We start from the raw sequence: 21947 nt of genomic DNA, 5'->3' as shown, positions 1-21947 counted from the left end.
AACGGAAGCAACTCCCCCCCTCTCGAAGGGCCCCGGATTGTAGGAGCTTTTAATCAGGTTTCAGAAACTCCAGTCCAAATAGGAATTCCTGACATATTCCAGGCAGCTCTGACCTCCGGGCACTTAGCAACCACGGGCACAGGCTTTTGAATTTGCTTAAAACTATTAAGAAGTAATTAAGTAGTTAAAGGGTCTTTTTCAGCCTGGCTGAGTTTGGGAGGTGGGTTCAAAGAAAGAAAACAGCACCCTTGCCGGCCCGGCCTTCCTTTGAGCTGACCTTGCAGGCTAATAGATTCATCCTGTATTTTTCTGCTACTGCCAATTTATGGCCTACAGGAAACTAATCTTGTACAATAACTACCTTCCTGTACTTCGTTCCTAAATAGAGCCAAATGGATTTGGTGGCGGAAACGCTCGTCCGCGGCCCCCGGGAAGCCAGGCTGAGGCCGCAGGAGCTCGGAGGCTGAGGCTGGCGCTGGGCCCCCACCGCGTCCGGACACCCTCGTTTCTTGGCTGCTGCACACCCCTGTGAGTGGAAAACTGAAAGCCATCCTCCGTGCCAGGCCTCCCGCGAGGGTCTCAGCTTCCAGTGCAGGGAGGGATGAGCCTTGGGAGACACGGTCGCGTGAATTTAGGGAGTGAGGCAACCCAGCGCCAAAGACCTCAGATGCTCTGGTGTGAAAAAAGAATCACCAGGAAGTGAGTCTGGTGCTGAGCTGGTGACAGAGTTGTGTTCTCCTTGGAAAGTCAAGGTCTTGCATTATAAGAGGAAGGGAGGGAGAGACAGAGGCTGACTTGAGACCCGGTGACAGTTATTCCCGAGCTGTTCCCGGTCAGGTTGAGACGGCAGGGGCAGACCCAAGGTTGCGTGACCCCAAGTCGGAGAGCCTGTAGGGGCCCTTCTAGGGACGCTTCTCAGAGCCTCAGATGGCTGAGCTGGGAAAACTCTCGAGCTCGTGACCCTCCTGGTCCTTGGGGCTTCTGCTTCCCCTCTTCCATCCCATGAATCTGATGACTTTGCGTCCACTTTGCTCAGGGGCTCGGGGCTGTGTAGACAGAGTTCAACCCAGGGATCGAACCTGGGTCTCCTGCATTACAAGCAGATTCTTTGCCATCTGAGCCACCAAGGAAGGAACAGACAGAGTCCACTTCCTGTTAACTTAAGAGTCTTGTTCTAAGTTGCAGGGAAGCCGCTAGCATAGAGGGAAATGGAGCCTTCTATCAGGGCTGGAAAACACCCCAAATCACCGCTGGGTCAGCGCTTTAAATCCAGGGAGGAAGGGCCCCATGGAAGCACACAGGTGGGAGGCCCTGGGGCCCCTCTGTCCCCAAAGCCTCTCAGGGGACTGACCAGTGAGCCCCGGGGCTTGCGATGGCCGTGGGGGGTCCCAGGGCTCTGTGCTCAGCCTGAGCATTATCACCGGAGAACCAAAGCAAGGGCGTCCCGCGTGGAGCCCCCACCCGGGGCCCCTCCTCCTGGGTGTGCCTTGCACCAGGTTCACAAACCGTTTACCTCCAACTGGGCCTCGAACCCAAGTGCCAGGAACACAGCCCAAACCCGGTCTTCCAACTGAGACCACAGGCCTGGTTTCAAGACCTAATGAAGCTCAGGTTCTTGATGTCTCATCGCAGAAAGAATCCAGTGAGACAGAGTGATAGGTAAGAAGTGGATTTATTTAGAGAGAAGTATCCTCTGCAGACAGAACGTGGGCCATTGCAGAGGGCGGGCGGGCGGCCTCCAAAGCGGATAGCTTTTATGGGCTGGGTAATTTCATAGGCTAATGAGTGGGAGGATTATTCCAACTATTTTGGGGAAGGAATGGAGATTTCCAGGAATTGGGCCACCGCCCCCTTTTTGGTCTCTTGAGGGGCCTTGGAACCTTCATGACCCTTCTGGGTGTGTCATTTAGCTTGCTGATTGAGGATTCTCTGAGAGATCAGTTGGTTAAGAATCTGCCTGCAATGCAGGAAACCCTGATTCAATTCCTGGGTTGGAAAGACCTGCTGGAGAAGAGATAGGCTGCCCATGCCAGTATTCTTGCGCTTCCCCTGGGGCTCAGCTGGTAAAGAATCCGCCTGCCCAATGCAGGAGACCTGGGTTCCATCCCTGGGTTGGGAAGATCCCCTGGAGAAAGGAGTGGCTATCCACTCCAGTATTCTTGCCTGGAGAATCCCATGGACTGTATAGTCCATGGGGTCAGAAAGAGTCAGACGCGACTGAACAGCTCTCGCTCACTTTGAGGGCCGAAGTCTAGTTGCAGTTGCCTTGAATCCTGGACTCACTTTGTCCCCAGGCCGCGTCATTCTTTCAGAAGCTGTGCCCTGCCCCCTTCCCTCCTGTTCTGTCCCATCTCAGGATGAGACGTGACTTCGCAGGTGGGGAGGTGATGGTTCTCAGCCGCTCAGAGCCCAGTAGGGACGTGGCGGAGGAGCGCAGAGCACGGTGCAGAGGCCGCGGTGGCTCAGCCCAGGAACGCCCATCGCCCTGGGGGCTGCTGGTGCTGAAATGTGCTCTCGGGACACCCCACAGAGTTCAGCCACGATGAAGCCTGTGTCCCTGAACGGAGCCCTAACACAGGGGGCAGGAGTCCAGGGGGGCGGGCGCAGAGAGCAGCCTGGGGACGAGAAAGAGGGGTGTCCAGGAGTCCAGGGGGGCAGGCCCAGAGAGCAGCCTGGGGACGAGAAAGAGGGGTGTCCAGGAGTCCAGGGGGGCGGGCCCAGAGAGCAGCCTGGGGATGAGAAAGAGGGGTGTCCAGGAGTCCAGGGAGGCAGGCCCAGAAAGCAACCTGGGGACGAGAAAGCGGGGTGTCCAGGAGTCCAGGGGGGCGGGCCCAGAGAGCAGCCTGGGGACGAGAAAGAGGGGTGTCCAGGAGTCCAGGGGGTGGGCCCAGAGAGCAGCCTGGGGATGAGAAAGGGGGTGTCCAGGAGTCCAGGGGGTGGGCCCAGAGAGCAGCCTGGGGACGAGAAAGAGGGGTGTCCAGCCCTCCAATCACAGATGGTGACCCCGGGCCAGCTCCCAGTATTCCTGCCTCTGGGTCCTTATCTGTGAGAGCCTGAGAATGCGTGTTCCCTTCCTGGGATTGCTGGGATGAACTGAATAGCAGAGGGAACCAGAGTGACCCTAGCTTCGCTGCTTGCTTGTATTTCGATTTTCCTCTGAGATGCAATCAGCACAGCCCCTCGGTCAGTGCTAGGGGTGCTGCAGAAGGTGCCGCCTCTGCGCACGGGGAGATGCTGGCCACGGTCCGTCCGCCGGCCGGTCCCAGGCGCCGCGTCCTTCGGCCTCCCGGGCCTCAGGTTTCCTCCTCCCGCAGGGACACTAATTATACCCCCTTTGCAGGACGGCGGCGCTGGTCACATGAGATGCTGGAGCCGAGGACTTAGCGCTGAGCATAAACAGCCGCTCTGGTTATTTTTAGCGCTGCCATTACCCCGTCCTGAGATTGCCCGGGCGCCTCTCATTGGACGCTCACCTGCCTGGCCTCCCCGAGCAGTCCTTTCCTGACCCACTCTGGCCGTCTCCCGCTCCATTCCTCCTGGGTTGGCAGCCCAGGGGTGTCATTTGTGGCCTCGCTGTCCTTTATTTAGGACGCTGGCACACTGCAGGGGGGTTGGTCACTGCAGCCTGGGGCACGTGTGTGTCATCACAGGTCACACTCGAGCGACCTGGGAACACCCGGCTGGAGTGGGGACAGGGTGAACCCACATGGGTCCACAGGCTCCCAGGGGTCCCGAGACTTACTTTCATCCAAGTAAGTATCCCTTTATGCATGCCTTTATGCATAAAGGAATCCCCTACAGAAAGTCTGAGTTTTAAACAATCATAAACTACTCACAGAAAAGCTGAAAGTACCACCCAGATAATTGATTGCCTGAGCCTTCTGAGGACGATTTGCCTCCCTTACATCCTACGACCCTCGAGCACGTTAGCCTGTATCTTCTGAACACACGAACGGTCTTCACATGACCTCAACAGAGCTGGCAAAAACAGACTTAACAGAACACGTCCCCAGATGTCACGCACGTTTGCCCTAAAAAGCAGTTGAAAATGAAAGGACCCTCTGCAGAACCTCGTGTTGCATTTGATCATCACATTGCTTTGCTCCTCTCCGCTCTGCGGAAGCTCCTGGATCGTCTCTGTCTCTCGCGACCTTGGCCGTGATGATCCCAGGCCCCGTGGAGACTCCGGGTCTGTCCGAGGCCCCCTCCTGACCAGAGGCGGCCAGGCGTCAGGCAGGGAGGGCCCTGCAGGGACAGTGTCCGTCCCCGGGCACCGAGATGGCCTCTGTTGGTGTCCTCACGCCTCCTCCCTTCGGTGACGACACCAGTCGGGTAGGAACCACCTCAAAACCACATGTGTAGCCTGCTCCTCCTCCGGCAGTCGGTTTATTCATTTCTGCATTTGCCCCTACTGGTGTGAACTCGCAGTTTCCACTTCACTCGATGGATTATAACCTGTCATCATTATCACTCACCGTGATGCTCCGAGGTGCCTGGATCTGGGGGGAGCGGAGTGTGGAACCCACGCTTCATCACCCTCTAAACATGTCCTCCCCATCAGCTTGAAGACAAGCTGCAGACGGACCACGGCCCCTCCCTGCCCTGGACTCCGAGGAGCGCTGGTTCCCCTCAGGGGAGAACGGAACTCGGCAGCAAGGTCTGGAGCGGGTGCTGGCGTCCGTGGACAGAGCTGGCGGGCACACACATGCACAAGCAGTTCCAGACACATCTACTCATACTGAGAACCCCGAGTCCGCTCCAGAACCCGCCGTTAGGCAGCCCAGGACGGGTCCTGCCTCTCCTCCTGTGTTTGTAACTCCCGCCCCCGGAGCTCAGCCTCCCCAGCCGCTGTCCACCGCCGCTGCCACCCTTCCAGGTTCCGTCTGGCCTCCTGGCAGACTGCGCCCCACCTGGGCTTTCTCCCCACGGGGTCACCCCCACCACGTGACCTCACCTGTTGCTGTCCCACCCACAGAACTCTCTCCTCCCCACCAAGCCTCTGGCACTTTGCTCTGGGGCCTGGCACCTCCAGCTGTCCTCCTCATCCTACTGGGAGCTGCACCCCCCTCCAACTCCGACCCCCACTCTGATACACTCTCCTTTCTGCTCGGGATCCCAGTCCTCAAGTGTGTCCCCGACCCCACCACACTGGGATCTGATGCTCAGGCTGCGGCGGTCACAAAGGCTGCCCTGGTCCCACGCCCTCCCCTCCCATCCCAGCCTCCATCCTGCTGCACCACAGCCCCAGGGGCACCCCCGTGCCCAGCTCAGCCTCCGGCAAGGCTCACAATGCCACCCTGCCCCCAATCTTCCATGGCCCCTTCCATCCAGCGTGGACATTTACCTGGCTCCAGCCAACCGAGAGGCTTTAGGAGTGAATTGATGGGGAAGAGAAGGGTTTTGAAGAAAAGAAGGAGACCCCCTAAAATGCTTTAATGGTTTCAGCTACTTTCTAGAACAGTGCTAATAAAAACTCACTCTAAAAAATATACCTTGGCATGCCCTGTGACTTAATAGTGTGAAGCTCGGTGAGGACGAGACATCTGGTCACCCAGACCTGCCAGTCGGTCAGCAAGCCTCTGGGGGTGTAACTGGGGTGGGTGGAGGACACCACGAGGATCTGATAGACGACCAGTGGCAGTGACCTCCCAGGGGCCTCCACGTCCATATCTGCAGTTGGACGTACTCTGCGCAACAAGCGATTGGCAGAAGTCCCCTGGCTTCTTTCTGTCTTTCCTGTCGGCCTCCGAGGTGATTCTGGACGTCCGTCGGGGAGGTGGAGGCAGCGTGCCGGCTCTTACCCCAGTGCGGTCCAGGCCCAGGGTGATGCCCTCAAGCTCCTTCGTGTGGCCTTGAGAAACAGCGCGTCTAGAGCCCGGACCCTCTGTGCTGGGTGTGCTCCGTCTGGCTCAGACTCTGCATCTGCTAAACACTTCAATATGCAGTGACTTGCTTAGTGAGTTCAATGTTTACGCAGGAAACGCCAACAAAAAGGTTCACAAGCTCAGAGCCTATTAGCAACAGGGCCTCGTGAGGCTGGGGAGGGGAGGCACCGTGGGAAGAGAAGGGCTTGCTCACCAGAGACCTGCTGAGACGTGGTTGCCTCTTTCCCTCCCAGAGTCACGTACATTCTCAGTGCTCCCACCTCATCTGTGGATGCTGAGGGTCACTTTAAGCGGGCAATTTCAGGGACGGTTGCCCTTAGATAAAATGTTTGTTATGTGACAAAGTAAGCATGTTCAAATCAAGTGAAAGGTGACATTTCCATTTATAGATAATGCTAGGATATCAGCTAATATTTGTAAATATCTAGCAATGCAGCAAACTGACAAAACTTAGATTCTTACTTCAAAGGAAATTTTAAAAAATCGAGATGGACTAAAGGGTCAAGTATAAAAAAGAAGAAATATATAAAGATCTAAACTGAAATACAGGTAGAAATGTAACCAACCTCAGAAGCATGTTCTCTAAGTATGAATCAATGGAAGAAACTACAAGAGGGAAGAGTCATAAATCTGACTTTGTAAAAATTAAAAACAAAAGTTTGAATGAACGAAACTCAAGAGCAGGAATGAAATGAAAAGACAAACACAGACCAGGTAAATATTCTGGACAAACGGTTCATGGCCTTCATTGAGGCAGCTCTTTTGCCAATCAGGGGGAAAAAAAGAGATGATTGTTCCCAAAGAGAAAATTTCCAAAGAGAAGAAAAACAGAAACGCAATTGCAAGTGGCCTAAATGAACTTCAAGCAAGTATAGAAGGAGAGATGATGTTCCCAACTGATGTGTCAGTCCTGGTGTAAGGAGAGCCTCCATTTGACATAGATTGTTACGACACATTCTGGAGTTACTTACAAATGCAACAGAGAAAAAGTGCAAAGAAACGATATGAAAGGAAAATTTTCAGGTCCGAGTCAGGAGTTCTGCCAGCCCCCTAGCAGGCAGGGAGTGGTGACATGAGAGCCCGACCGACGAATTGGAATTATATTTTGTTTTATGACCACACACGAGTTATTCTGGGTAAAATGCATCATAGATTTTCCCAACTAGTTTACTAAGGTAAGTGTTCACTCCCTATCAAATAATCCATTTAATTAAAAAAAAAAAAGAACAAAAATGACAGTACCTAATATTTACTGAGTATATTCTAGGTACAGTATTACATACACAGAATTTTATTCAGTCATCACAATAAACCTGAGCCTTAGGTTTTATTATTATTATCCCTGGTTTATAAATGAAGGTTTTGTGTCTCAGATTTCATGTATCAGTTAGTGACAAAGGCAAAAATCTAAGTTCCAAGTGCCCCCTTAATGTTCGTCATCACCCCCCACCAGCTTCTTTATCACTGTCACCATAACCACCACCACCATCACCATCATCACCACCATCATTATCACCTTCACCTTCATTGTCACCATCATCACCACCATCACCATCATCACCACCATCACCATCTTCACCACCATCACCACCACTATCATTACCACCTTCACCATCATCACCATCATCATTATCATCACCACCACCACCAGCTTCTTTATCACTGTCACTACAACGACCATCACCATCCTCACCACCATCACTGTCATCACCACCATCATTATCACCTTCACCATCACCTTCATTGTCACCATCATCACCACCATCACCATCATCACCACCTTCACTATCACCTTCATTGTCACCATCATCACCACCATCACCATCATCACCACCATCATTATCACCTTCACCACCATCACCATCATCACCACCATCATTATCACCACCACCATCATTATCACCTTCACCACCATCACCACCATCATTACCACCTTCACCACCATCACCACCATCATTATCACCTTCAACATCACCTTCATTGTCACCATTATCACCACCATCACCACCATCACCACCATCATTATCACCTTCACAATGCCATCACCATCATCACCATCATCATTACCATCACCACCACCATCAGCTTCTTTATCACTGTCACCACAACCATCACCATCTTCACCACCATCACCGTCATCACCACCATCATTATCACCTTCACCATCACCTTCATTGTCACCATCATCACCACCATCACCACCATCACCACCATCATTATCACCTTCACCACCATCACCATCATCACCATCATCACCACCATCACCATCTTCACCACCATCACCATCTTTACCACCATCACCACCATCACCATCATCACCACCATCACCATCATCACCACCATCACCACCATCACCACCACCATTACCACCTTCACCATCATCACCTTTGTCATCACCACCATCACCATCACCACCACCATCACCATCATCACCACCACCATCATCACCATCATCACCACCATCACCACCATCACCACCATCACCACCACCATCATTATCACCTTCACCATCACCTTCATTGTCACCATAATCACCACCATCACCATCTTTACCACCATCACCATCATCACCACCATCACCACCATCACCACCTTCACCATCATCACCTTTGTCATCACCACCATCACCATCACCACCACCATCACCATCATCACCACCACCATCATCACCACCACCATCACCACCATCACCATCACCACCATCATTATCATCATCACCACCGTCAGCTTCTTTATCACTGTCTCCACAACCACCATCACCACCTTCACCACCATCACCACCGCCATCACCTTCACCATCATCACCACAATTCTGAACCCAGTTCATACTGGTCCTGTAATCCCAAAGGGGTCTCCCACCCCTGATCTTTGACACTCCCCCTTTGCCACTTTAGCTGTTGAAAGATATTTTTCCTTCAAAGTAACTAAGTCAGTAAGTGTTAGTTGCTCATTCGTGTGTGACTCTTTTTGACCCCATGGACTGCAGTCTGCCAGGCTCCTCTGTCCATGGAATTCTCCAGGCAAGAATATTGGAGTGGTTTGCCATTCCCTTCTCCAAGGTTTTCCCTCTAAGCGCATATCAAATGTTCCCTCTCTACAAACTCTTTTTGTGGTTCCCCACCCTCTATGCCAAGTGAAAGCATATCTGCTTACTATGGTATTATATATATACGTGTGTGTGTGTGTATAAATTCAGGGATGACATATGTGGACATCATACATAATGTATAAATATAAATATATATGTGTGTGCTTAGTCGCTCAGTCACGTCCCCATAGTTGAGTCCTCTTTGCGACCCCATGGACTGTAGCCTGCCAGGCTCCTCTGTCCATGGGGATATTCCAGGCAAGTATACTTGAGTGAATGGCCTATCCCATATCCAGGGGATCTTCCCGACACAGGAATTGAACTGATGTCTCCTGTCTTGGCATTCGGATTCTTTACCAGCTGAGCTACTAGGGAAGCCCCAACCATATAAATATATATACATATGATTTTTAAAATGGAAAGTTTAGACCTACCCGAAGGTCCAGCACTTAAAACACTGCAGGTTATGGATTTCTGGAAGCCATGGAAAGCCCATGACATCGCACACACTTCCTGTGTTTGTACCAAATAAGTCGGTGACGTACGAAAACTGAACGAATTCTGGGGCACCTGCTCTCGCAGAGACATCAGTTACCATGCAGACCACAGCCATCAGCAGGAAAGCTCAAAACTACAGTGCCCACTTGGGAACAAATAAGGTTGTTATCTGATATCTAAAGTGGACGGATCTCTTGAAAAAAAAAATCTATCTGTGGGATTTCCCGCCAACCTCTCTGGAATTTGACTCCTCTGAATATGCCCTGGCTGAACAGGCTAAATGCTAAAGATGTTCCAGAGTCTCATCACCTGAGACAGGTAAGGAGGCTCCTGAGCCGCGTCCCTCACTGGTTCAAAGCAGAGGCGAGAAATGACCAGTCCGTCGTTGAAGCCGAATGTGTTTATCTGTACCCGTATTCACCGGGGACAAATACCAGATCCACTTGTGATTTTTTCCTACTGCTGGCAAGGCATTACCAAAATCAACATTGAGCTGCTGAGAGTGGGTTTGGAGATTATATGTATATATTTATTTAAAAATCAAGTTCTAAAATCGTAGCTGAAGCGGATGGGCACTGATCCCAGAGCACTGCGTTTCCTTCCGTGACAGGGCTTCTCGAGAGAGACTGTGTTTGCTGTGCTAAGATTCGCTTTGAGAATTTCCGAATCTGTAGCTTGCAAGAGCCCATCCGGAAAGATGAACATGCTGGAGGCAGATATGTACCCTCACACGTGGAGCGGCTGGGTTTTGCCAGCTTAGACGCACGTCAACAGCAAAAAGCCTCTGTTTACGCTCCTTAGTACAGGGTTTAAGATGAGAGGGAGCAAGGAAAACATGCCAGACTCTCCCCACCCTCCCCCTTGAAAACTCCCGAGACTTTCCTCTGTCCAATTAGATAATTTCATCATGACTATAAAGGCTTTCATGGAGCTCGATTCTTCTAAAAACATACACCACGCCTTGGCATGGCAACCCTGAGACCCAGCGTCACGCAGAAAGGCAGCGGCCGCGTGTTGACAGCAGCAGGGCCTCCTGCACAGGCTGCGGTCCTAAGACGCATCAAACCTTTGGGTGGCGGACTCCGGGGCTGTCTGAGGACACGTTCGGTGACAAAAGCTGAGCTTGCTCATTCATTCTGCTTGCCACAGGAGAAACGGACAGCTGTCTCCTCTAGTGTGCATTTCTTACAAGAGAAGGGACAGCCGGAGGAGGGGCAGAGACAGAAGGAAGACGTCCAAGAGGAAAGGACCCTGAGCGGTTCGTGGACCAGCGACAGGAAAGCCTCGTAAGGTAAGGGGCCGCTGATCTCAGAGACACGCGCCAGGCGTGGGTTCCTCTTCACCGTGCTTTATACGAGGGACAGGTTCTTCAGGTCAAAAGCAGCACAGACCGGACCCCACGGTCAAGGGAGGTTACACTTTCAGCATCACCAGCGCACCCTCTGACTTCTTGTTCGGTCACATGGTTTAGTGGAAGCCTCTCCAGAGGGCCTCCAACCCACATGGTTTAAAAGAAAATGCAGAAGGGAAATCTTGAGCAAGTGGGAAGCTGCCGTCTCCTCTCTCCTCTTTGGGACATGGAGAAGTCTCGCACCCCGTGTGAACATGCGGGCCTCCGTGGCCACCTCCGCTTCCTTCTTTCCATTTCGCGTCTCTCCCACAGCCCCCTCCCGTGGAGGACTTCTCTGTCTGGTGCCCCAGCGACTTTCTGCTCCCCCCACAAGGAGCTTGCAAGGTTTCTAGCAACTTCCAGGGCACTGATTCCTTCTGGGAAGTTCAGATGGACTGCAAGTTCCACGTAAAGGCACTGGTTATTCATAAGGGCTAGGCTCTGCTCTGAGCTTTGCATTTAATTTCTCATCTTTTTTTTTTTCCCCACAAAACTGCTATGTTTGACCCCACCCTCCCATTATAAAGAGAAAAGGCCTGGAGAGTTCAAAATTTACCCCACTGATTTTTACATGGTGGCAGCCAAGATTCCAACCAAGACAGGTAACTTCTGTCTTAACTTGAACATTTCCCATGAGTGAGCAGGTCTTCCATGAGCTGTGAGAAGTTAATTCCTAGAAATAAGCTTGATGGCCCAGGCATCCTCTTGAGAACCAACCTGGGAGTCAAGGGCATTCAGGCTGCAGGCAGGCAGGGAATTTGCACGTGGATCTTGGAGAGAGCTGCCTGGAAGGCTGGTGAGGGCAGGGACTGGTGATGCTCAGGTAGCCCTGCCGTGACTCCCCACACTGGCCCCAGGGCTGGCTCCCCTCATCCACTCACCCTGGTCAAGGCTACGGTTTCTCCAGTGGTCGTGCACGGTGTGAGAGCTGGAGCATAAAGAAGGCCGAGCGCCAAAGAACTGATGCTTTCTGATCGTGATGCTGGAGAAGAGTCTTGAGAGTTCCTCAGACAGTTAGTAGATCAAACGAATCGATCTTAAAGGAAATCAATCCTGAATAGTCATTGGAAGGACTGATGCTGAAGGTCCAATACTTTGGCCACCTGATGCTAAGAGCCGACTCAGTGGAAAAGACATTAATGCTGGGAAGGATTGAAGGCAGGAGAAGGGGACGACAGAGAATGAGATGGTTGGATGGCATCACTGACTCAATGGACATGAATTTGAATGAGCTCCGGGAGATGGTGAAGGACAGGGAGGCCTGCCATGCAATAGCCCACCTGGTCACAAAGGGTCAGACATGACTGAGCAGATGAACCACACCCACTCATGTGCAGCATCCTCCTGCATCCACTGCTGTCCTCTGTGGGAGGATCCACAGAGAAGCCCTCACTTGTCTTGTGAGGGTATCTTATTGCTAAATTCAAGAGGAAGAGAAGGAAAAAGGGGAAACGAAGACACCCTTGGTTTAAAACTTAACTCTTCCCCTGAAACCGGGAATGAGTGTGTTGTTTATGTTGAAACTTCAGCCTGGCTTAGCTCACACGACACCATCTATCAAAATTCCTAGCTTGCAGAGTCATCCTGCCAGACTCAATTATGGAGTTAATTCCACCCTAACTGGAAACAGAGCTTTTGGTTCATTTCCTCTCCAACCTCTCTGGGGATGCGTTTGATACAATTCCAGGGCGTCCAAGTGCAGGCCAGTTGATCGGAATCGATGGGCGTTTTCGGGCTCACCTTCTGTGGCGGAAAGACACACACACACATTCACACACTCACACATGTGCTTGTGTGCTCCCCCACAGCGCACACACGCACACCCACCCACACTCGAGCGCAGGTGTGCACACCCACACTCACGCACACGCACGTACACAGAAGCCCTGCTCCCTCTGACATCTGGTGGCACATTTTCAGGAAGGTGCGCTCCTGTACTTCCTCATCATTTGCAGGCCGTATTGTTGACCCCTGGCCTTTCTCCCAAGCTGTTTTCGTAGATCGCTGCCTTCATTCTCTCCCTCGTTGCAAAAGTCCTGTTTCGATGAGCAGGGTCTGACAAGAACAGAACACCGTGTCTTCAATGAGCTCACCACAGACACATGACAACACCGCTATCATCAGATCGCTCCTCAGACTGAAAGAATTCCTGCCAGTTGTGATACGCCACTGAGTTGTGGTTTAACTCCTCGTGCTGAGACCACCACGGGGAGTCAGACAGAGTGACCCTCGTGTTCTCTTTATGCAGCGCAGGTAGAGACCACCTTTGCAGAAACAGATGCAAAGTCATGCTGATATTCTCATTCATTAGCTTCAAGGTACTGTTGGCAAAGTTTTCTGCTTTTTGTTCAACTGGCTATGTTTGGTAAAGCTGCATAAAAGAATCATTTTTTGTAGGTGACAGTCACTGAAGATCATCAATTTATGTCTTATCACTAAAGATAAGATTCTGTGGTTGGAAATGTCAGAAGGATAATTTGACTTTTGACTTTATTGTAAGACAGTCAGCTTAAGCATGCAAGCTTCGTGCTAAGTCTTTTCAATTATGTCTGACTCCTTGCGACCCCGTGGACTGTAGCCCACCAGGCTCTTCTGCCCATGGGATTCTCCAGGCAAGAACACTGGAGTGGGTTGCCATGCCCTCCTCCAGGGGGTCTTCCCACCCAGGGATCAAACTTGTGTCTCCTGCAGCTCCTACGTTGCAGGGGGATTCTTTACCACCGAGCCACTGCTGCTGTTGCCGCTAAGTCGCTTCAGTCGTGTCCGACTCTGTGCGACCCCATGAACTGCAGCCCACCCGGCTCCTCCATCCCTGGGATTCTCCAGGCAAGAGTACTGGAGTGGGTTGTTTTTGCCTTCTCCAACCACCAAGCCACTAGGGAAGCCCGTTGAGTTTAACAGAAAGCATACAACTTTAAAATGTTTTCAGTGAATTAAAAACTCTGGTCATTTTCAAAAACAAGAATATATAAATACGCCAACTTTCTACACAAGGGCACTTGCATTTAACGACAACACAAATGTACTTTATTATTTATTTATTTGCCAGTACCATGTGGCATGTGGGATCTCAGTTCCTCGACCAAGCATTGAACCCTTGCCACCTGCAGGAGAAGCATGGAATCTTAGCCCCTGGATGGCCAGGGGAGTCCCAAGCATGTACTTCAGTAGAATATACAAAAGTACAGTATGTATTTTGAGCAGAGATCCTTCCAGTGAGAGAACAGTATATTTAATTGTATCAGGTTCTTGAGATGTTAATAAAATATGACAATGTGGTCATACAAGGTAAAATACATTTCTGAACAGGAAAAGCACTTTTGTAAGTTATAAGTAGTGTTATCATCAGGGACACAGAAAGAGAAATTAAATAGGAACCACAGAGAGAGCAGATGCATACAACTATAATTTAGTGGAGAAAACGGTAGTTTTGTCTTTCTTGGATGAACATGAACCACTTTGATTCTAAATGTTGCTCCATCTCCAGATCGCGTGTGAGCTTTTCTTATAACTGGGGAAGTGGTAGCCTTTGCAGCCCCTACTCTTCAGGTACACGGTTGCTCACGAGGTCAAGTTATCTGAGGAAACGCCAGAGCTCAGAGTTGGTCGTTGAGATGGGTCAGTGGTTACAGGACACACTTCACGGCTCCTCCAGGACAGAGGGACGCAGAGCCTCAGCCTCTAGACTGCGGGGAGGAGACCTTGGCTGCATCTCCACCATTGCTTTTCTGAGAGGGGAAGTCAAGTTGTCACTGAGCTGGGCAGGTCTCTTTCTGACACTAACTGCACAGTCACATCCCCACGTCATGGGGCTCCAGGAGGGGTGTTGGCAGTTGTGGACCTTGGGTTCTGACTCTTGGCGTTCGAGTTCTTCTTAGTTGCATGACTGGGGCTGAGCTAGTAAGCCTGAGAACTGCTTTCCTCCTGTTGGAATCATGACAACCTCTCCTCCGTAGAGCAGACGAAGGTGAAAGTGAAAGCTGCTCAGTCGTGTCCAGCTCTTTGCAACCCCGTGGACTGTAGCCCACCAGGCTCCTCTGTCCGTGGGATTCTCCAGGCCAGAAGACTGGAGCGGGTTGCCATGCCCTTCTCCAGGGGGTCTTCCCTACCCAGGAGTCGAACCGGGGTCTCCTGCCTTGCAGGCAGATGTGGGAGTTAAATTAGCCAATTCTTGCAAAGCTCTCAGCAGCGAGCCCATCACCTGTGGACTCGTCAGTCAGCGTTTTCTGGGGACACAGCTGCCACTGAATTGCTTTCTGAGCTGGGACCTTTAACCCCGTATCTCAGGCCTCTGGCAATAAGGAAACACTTCGTTTCCGGCTTGGGAGCGAAAACCATGATTCCAGCTTTATGACAGGAAATACAATCCAAACAGTATGATTTTTTTTTCCCCAGGCTCAAGTTTCCTCCTTGCGATCACGGAGTGGCCTTTGCTGAGTCCCGGCGGGCACTTAGAACACGGATTCCCAAAGGCCAGACCGTGACAGCGCCCTGCGGCTCCCGTAGCGTGTATTTTCTGGATGTCAGAATTCTCTCACCTGGGTGGCCCAAGTGGGGTCCCCAGGCCGCAGCCCCGTCACTTTCTCTCCAGGGGACCCGTCCCTAATCAGGTCAGAGGGAGCGTGCGGACGTCAGAGCTCTCGGCGCTCACCACGGTGTCCCACGTTTCCGCGCTGCAGGGCGCGTTCCAAATTCTCCTAACCCCTTCAGTGAGTGTGCAGGCCATGAAACTAAGACAGCCAGCAGAGGCAGATGTGCAGGGCTTATTTCCTTGCAGCCTGGCCGGGCTTAACTACTAGGCTCTGAACTTCGGCGGAACAGGATGGACGAACCAGTTCATCGCATCTCGTGAGACGTGTGCTGGTCGTGAGCGTGGACAGCCACGGAGCAGGAAGGGCTGGGGGCACCTTCGCTCCCCGGGCCACTGGTCACGTAATAGTAAAACCGCACATGCTGCAGGGTCTCCTTGCGCAGGCCCTGCTAGCATCTTGTGCATCTCTGCAGTTTGTCCGACCCCCGCAGGGCTGGGATGGAGCGTCGCTGCTCTGTAAGTTCTCTGGACATGATTTCATATCCACTTCTGCCTTTTGAAGCGTCTGGCTTCCAGTCATCCAGAGCCCCATCTGCATGAACTTTCTTCCAGGAGTGTGAACAATTTCCCCAAGATCTGTCGTTCCAAAGCCTTGGGGACCCAGCCTGGGCCCCCGGGTTCAGCCCTTTGGATTTTGTCTGGGTTAATGCTTCCATGATGCTCAGACCTGGCTGGCGGCCAAGAGAGGAAATGTGCAACCCGGGCGAAGAGCGGGCGCTCAGATGTTTCACCTCCTCCTCTCATCAATACTTTAAGGAAGTATTCATTTCCTCTTTTTTAAACTTCCTCTGGGAAGGTTATAAATGGAAGACTTTATTCAAGCTTGGCTTCTGAATTTGTTGTTACCTGCATATCCAGACCTCCTTTTACCTGCTCACAATGCACTTGTCATCTGTGTCAGGAAGATTTTTACAGGTTCCAACTTCAGCTTGGATAAAATTGCCAAAATCAGGGAAGCAAGCCTATGTTCATCTATACTTGTGTAAAAGAGATGTTTGGGCTGCTGTCACAAATTCTTAAATGTTTATTGGATAAATGAATGATACACCCCCATAGCCACACCACCAGTATGACTGGAGGCAGACTCCATCCACATTCTGAATGTTTATTTCAAATATCTATCTGCTGAGATCTTTTCTTTAAATAACATTTACATCTTGGAGTAATTTTAGATTTTCAGAAAAGTTGCATGCATGTCGCAGAGAACTTTCCTAGTGCTAATGTTTTATGTAACCATGATGCGTTTTGTAAGACCCTGAAATTAACATTGCTGTAATACTTTTAACTATAGACTTTATTCAGATTTCACCATTTTTCAAACCAATGTTATTTTTCTCTTTCAGGATTTAATTCAGGATACCATATCATATTTAGAAGCGGTTGGAGGTTTTCTTCTCCCTCATAAAAATCAAACAAGCCAAACTTCTTCTAAGAAAATAACAACTGATCAAATTTATTGGGAGTTGGAAGGATTATTCTACGAAAGGCCAGATAGTACAGTTTAGGCTTTGTAACCATGGACGTTTGCAAAAGTAGCCACAGACAACAGTTAAACAAGTGAGCACAGCTGTATTCCAATAAAACTTTATTTGCAAAACATGAGGTGGTCATGTTTCTTAGGCAAGAGTTTTCCAGCCTCTGATTTTATTGAACCATGATTTAACCCTAAACGCGGTGTAATAGCCACTAAAACCGCCCTTCTGTCACTGTTACCAAAGCTTGTGGAGTTCTCCTGTGCCCTGGAGTGAGCTACACAGAGACCCCTCTCCTGTTTTCCAGACGGAAGGTGGCAGAATTCTCTTGACTAAAGAAATCTCTGTCTACTTTAACCTACACTCAGAAATCCTCTACTGTAATGCTAAGAGAACAACCACCATACAAATTTAAATTGCCAGTTAATGACCATTACCTTGCAATAAGGGTTGTGTTAATATCCGCTTGGCTGGAGGGGAGAGGGTTTTGAAAACTGGTGAATCTTGTCAATCAATTCCACTTAACTGAAATTTATTTTTGTAAGATTCACTCGCCTTTCATGTAGTTATGTTTGGAGATTACTTCTTTGAAAAGTGAGCTCTTCATTCTGAGTTGTTCACCTTTTGGGGGCGTTTTTAGGCTCAGGCAGGAGCTGAGTGAGCGGCACGGTGTCCCCGTGAGTCCCTTGCTCCCTCAACTGCCCAGCTTCCCTCACTGGGTCATCCTGACTGGTCCATGGGGCCCAGATACTGGTCAAACAGTATCCTGGGTGTGTCTGTGAGGACGCTCTTGAGTGGGATTAGCATTTGAATTGGTAACTAAGTAAGTCAGATTGCTCTCCCCAGGGTAGGTGTGGGCCTCACCCAGACAGTTGCAGACCTGAATAGAAAAAAAGCTGACACTTCCCAAGTAAGAGAAAATCCCCACCCCCCCCCCCCAACTGGTTTTTCTCTGGGACATCGGCTTTCCCTGGGCTCAAGCAGTAGCTTTTAATTTTAATGGAGTCCACCGGATGCCCTTGGATTTTGTTTTTAGTGATGTCATCACCAAATCCAGACTCATCGAGATTTGCTCCTGGGTCGTCCTCTGGGCGTGCATGGCTTTGCATTTTGCGCCTACTTCTATCATCTGTTTTGAGTTAATTTTTGTGAAGTCTATAGGGTCTGTGTTTAGCTTTATTTTCTTGCATATGGATGTCCAGTTGCTTCAGGATGTTCATTTATTGAAGAGACTGTCTTTTCTCCATTGATTTCCCTTGGTTCTTTTTCTCAAAAATCACTTGTCTTTATTTGTATGGGTCTATTTCTAGGTTATCTATGCAATTTCATTGATCTATTTTGTCTGTTCTTTTACCAATCCTGTACTGTCATAATTATTCTAGTTCTACAGTAAATCCTGAAGTTGAGTACAGTAGTACTCTGACTTTTTTCTTCTTAAATATTCTATGTTTATTAACCTTTTAAATTTTTGAAAGATTTTCAGGTGTGGATTCTTCATAACTCTCTCTCTTTTTGTGTATGTAGATAAAAGTGCATTTGGTTTTTAACTAATACATATAAATTCCTTGGAAGTCATTACTTATTTTCTAGGCCCTGAGCCCTCCAGCTATTCTGAGCTTCCTGGGAACACACCTAGAGCTTGATTTTATCTCATTTATTCTGTCAGGGACGCATGAGCACAGTGCTGTTTTTGGTTGTTTTTTAAAAGTTTCTGAAAGCTCTTAATGCTTCAGCTACGTCTGTAGAAGCCACGGTTTGAGGTGTAGAGAGTCCTTCACACAGCGGTGGAAAATGAATTTCCCAGAGTTACAAGGTGTGGTTTTTGGCACGTTCAGTAAAAAAAAAAAAAAAAACAATAGTAAAATGGAATTTCTAAGAACATTCCTTTACCAGTGAGTAATCTTGTTTTATTTCCTGCTTGACCTGCCTGAAAGGAATTCATTCTCCCGGGAACACCCTGAGGTTTCATGAGACCCTGCGGAAATTGTAGTTTACGGCAGAGCTGAAAAGCCTTGGTGAGCGTGGCTGTTACAGAAGCAGTGGACAGCTTCACTTTGTGGCTGCAGACAGCTTGCCGTCTCCTTCTCCTGCCTTGTCTGGGGAGTTTTCTGGGCCCACGAATGGGACTGGGGGAGTCAGGCAGACCAGACAACGACAATGCTAGAGGTTGAGCACAACCTTCTCAGGAGCAGAGCTTGATAGAGTGATTGGTACCGTCATTATTAGGAAATTGGAGATTGACCACTTTGAAATTTGTGTTTTACTTTAAATCAGTGATTTTTAGCTTTTTTTAAGAAACAGTTTGGGAATCTCCTGGCAGTTATAGATTGAGTCCTTGGAAAAATACTGTTGTACAAAACTTTGCTTACAATTTTTAAGAGATTCAAAGATGTTCTGCATCTCAGGATGAGAACTTATCTTTTAAAATCTCATTTTTGGACTTGCTTTTTGAAAGGTGTATACCATGTGTTGGAGAAGGAAACGGCAGCCCACTGCGGGGTTCCTGCCTGGGAAATCCCGTGGACAGGGGAGCCTGGCGGGCTACAGTCCGTGGGGTCGCAGAACAGTCAGACGAGGCTGAGTGGCAGAGCGCGTACCACCTGTACCACACAATTTCTTCTAGCTCGTGTTTCCTGGGTGGATACTCCGTTTACTGTAGCAATTTTGTTTCAATGCTATAAACTGAGAGTGAGCCAACTGTGGGCCCTGGCTCTGATATGGGCACCCACCTGTGCTTGTAAGTAAAGTTTTATTGGGACAGGGCCCTGACCGTCTGTGCATGCATTGCCTCCCGCTGCTTTCATGCTACAGAAGCCAAGTGAATAGTTGAGAATGAGGTCACACGGCCTGAAAAACGGAAATATTTACTATTTGGGCCTTTTTGGAGAAAACTGGCTGACTCGTGCTGTCAAGAGTGAAATTTGGGGCGATGGAATGTGTGGCTTTTTATTTGATTCATGTCAATAATAAACTGTATTTGAAGCATTCTCCAGATCACACGAGCTTGATATTCATGTAGCAGGATGCTTAACGAGACTTGCCCTGTTATCCCAGAATCTGGGCCAAGCCTGCAAGCTGAGACAATGATCGCTCACCTCCCGGGCTGAGAACAACACCACCCCACCCCCGCCCCACCAGAGACCTGCCGTGGTCCCACTCAACCTCGCCCATCGAGCTCATCTCTGCACTCCCTGCCCTCGAACACACTACTGAGAAAACAAACCAGTCGGTTCTAAAGGTTGCCATTACTTCATGCTAATGGAGTATCATGTGTGTTTACCTTCTTCACTGGCTTGCCAAGAGAATCCAGTAAGGGTCTGTCTCATAGCACCCAGCTCTCACTCTTAGCCATTGCGGCTGCCTCTACTTCTTATATAAAAGTAGGAACTCAGGGGAAATGGAAGGTGGTTTTGAGAGTTGCATTCACTCATTTCTGCAGCCAGCATCCCATGAGGCGGCTTCCCCACGCACGCTCTGAACACGGCACAGAAGTCAAAAGACAAATCAGACCACGTGATGTCTTGCAGCTGGTGGCCAAGGCTGGACCTCAGGTCCTGCCTGTGAGCCGGCCTCCCTGGGCGCCATCGCTTCTTCTGACCGAGCATCAGGATGGGGGCAGCCCTGCAGGCTGGATTTGCTCCAGTCAACTGAGGAAGGAAAGTCCAAACTTAAAGGTTCTGTGCGTTGGGATTCACTCATCTTTTTCAGAATCAGTTCACCAGAGTGTAACGGCATCTGAATGAACAAGGCCAAGTGAGAAGTGACTCCGCTTTCTTGGTCAGTTTGCATCTTTGTGGTGGGAGAGGATGGGGAATGCAGAAAGCCATTGCCCACCCTTACTTTCCCCATTGCAACATGTCTGCGGGAGGTCCACCCTGCGGAGCCCTGAGTCTGACCCGAGGGGAGCGGGGCTGGGGATCCCTCCCAGGAGCATCAGAGGGAGCGCATCTGCTGGGAGGAGTGCTCCAAGGACATGCCCTCCCCAGCCTCTTTCCAGCGCTTTGTGAGAGCCCCGGAGCCCCTCGCTCTGACCCTTTGCGTGGCTCAGGAAGCACTGGGGGGCGCTGGGCGGGATGGCACAGGAGCTGTCAGAGCCTCATCTGCAACCTGCAAGAGGCAGACAGCTTGGCTTAATGCTCCGAGGTAGTGCACACACTGGCTCCCAGACACGTGCTGACGGCTCCAGCCATTCTGCTGGACAGACATCTGGCCGGCTCTCAAACACAGGTGCCAAATAGCCTTCAGGGGCACCCACCTAAGGTAGACTGTGGGTCCCTGGGAAAACGCTCTGTGCCCGGCGGGGCTGACTTCTCCATGGAAATAGCTACGTGGGGCCGTTTCCCTTGCAGAAGGCGGGAGAGTTCCCACACTGAGCGGTGCTGAGATGCTACAGGTCTGGTTTTGTGTTAAAATCTGTAAACGGAATTACAGACGCAGAGAACAGACTGATGGTTGCCGGGGGAGATGGGGGGTTTGGGGGAGGGGGGCCGGGGGAGGGGGGGTCAGCGGATGCAAGCTTTTGCCTGTAGAATGGATAAGCAGCAAGGTCCGATTGTGAAGCACGGGGAACTATACTCAGTACTCTGTATAAGTGAAGGTGCTCAGTCGTGCACGACTCTGCGACCCCGTGGACTGTAGCCCACCAGGCTCCTCCGTCCATGGAATTTTCCAGGCAACAGTACGGGAGTGCGTTGCCATTTCCTTCTCTAGGGATCTTCCCAACCCGGGGATCGGATCGAACCCAGGTCTCCTGCATTACAGGCAGACGCTTTACCGCCTGAGCCACCAGGGAAGCCATTCTATATAAACCACATGGAAAAAATATTTTAAAAAGGGGTGTATGTCTGTATGACTGAATGACTTCACTATGCGGCAGGAATTAATACAACATTGTAAATCAACTACACTTCACTAGAGTTTTTGAAAAAGTAGTATGTCATTTATTAACAACACTGTACTCAGAGCCCCTAAGGTAGGTAGACATCCCTTTATCTACCCACCAACAGTGCATTTCCTTCCTGCC

At 50.2% G+C, this 21947-nt stretch overlaps 1 long non-coding RNA gene and 1 other non-coding gene across 2 annotated transcripts; one reads left to right on the top strand and one right to left on the bottom strand.

Moving 5' to 3' along the window:
• Positions 1–425: 425 nt before the first annotated feature.
• LOC136144296 (uncharacterized) lies at positions 426–16870 on the top strand. The gene is made up of 3 exons (XR_010658520.1): positions 426–528; positions 10621–10762; positions 16796–16870. It is a non-coding gene; the product is annotated as an uncharacterized lncRNA (long non-coding RNA).
• A 4769-nt stretch (positions 16871–21639) lies between these two features.
• Positions 21640–21716, bottom strand: TRNAY-GUA (transfer RNA tyrosine (anticodon GUA)). The gene has a single exon. It is a non-coding gene; the product is annotated as a tRNA-Tyr (tRNA).
• Positions 21717–21947: the final 231 nt, after the last annotated feature.

This window comes from Muntiacus reevesi, chromosome 11 (assembly GCF_963930625.1).
Source record: "Muntiacus reevesi chromosome 11, mMunRee1.1, whole genome shotgun sequence".
Lineage (NCBI taxonomy): Eukaryota > Metazoa > Chordata > Mammalia > Artiodactyla > Cervidae > Muntiacus > Muntiacus reevesi.
This window is presented reverse-complemented; position numbering and strand designations above follow the sequence as displayed.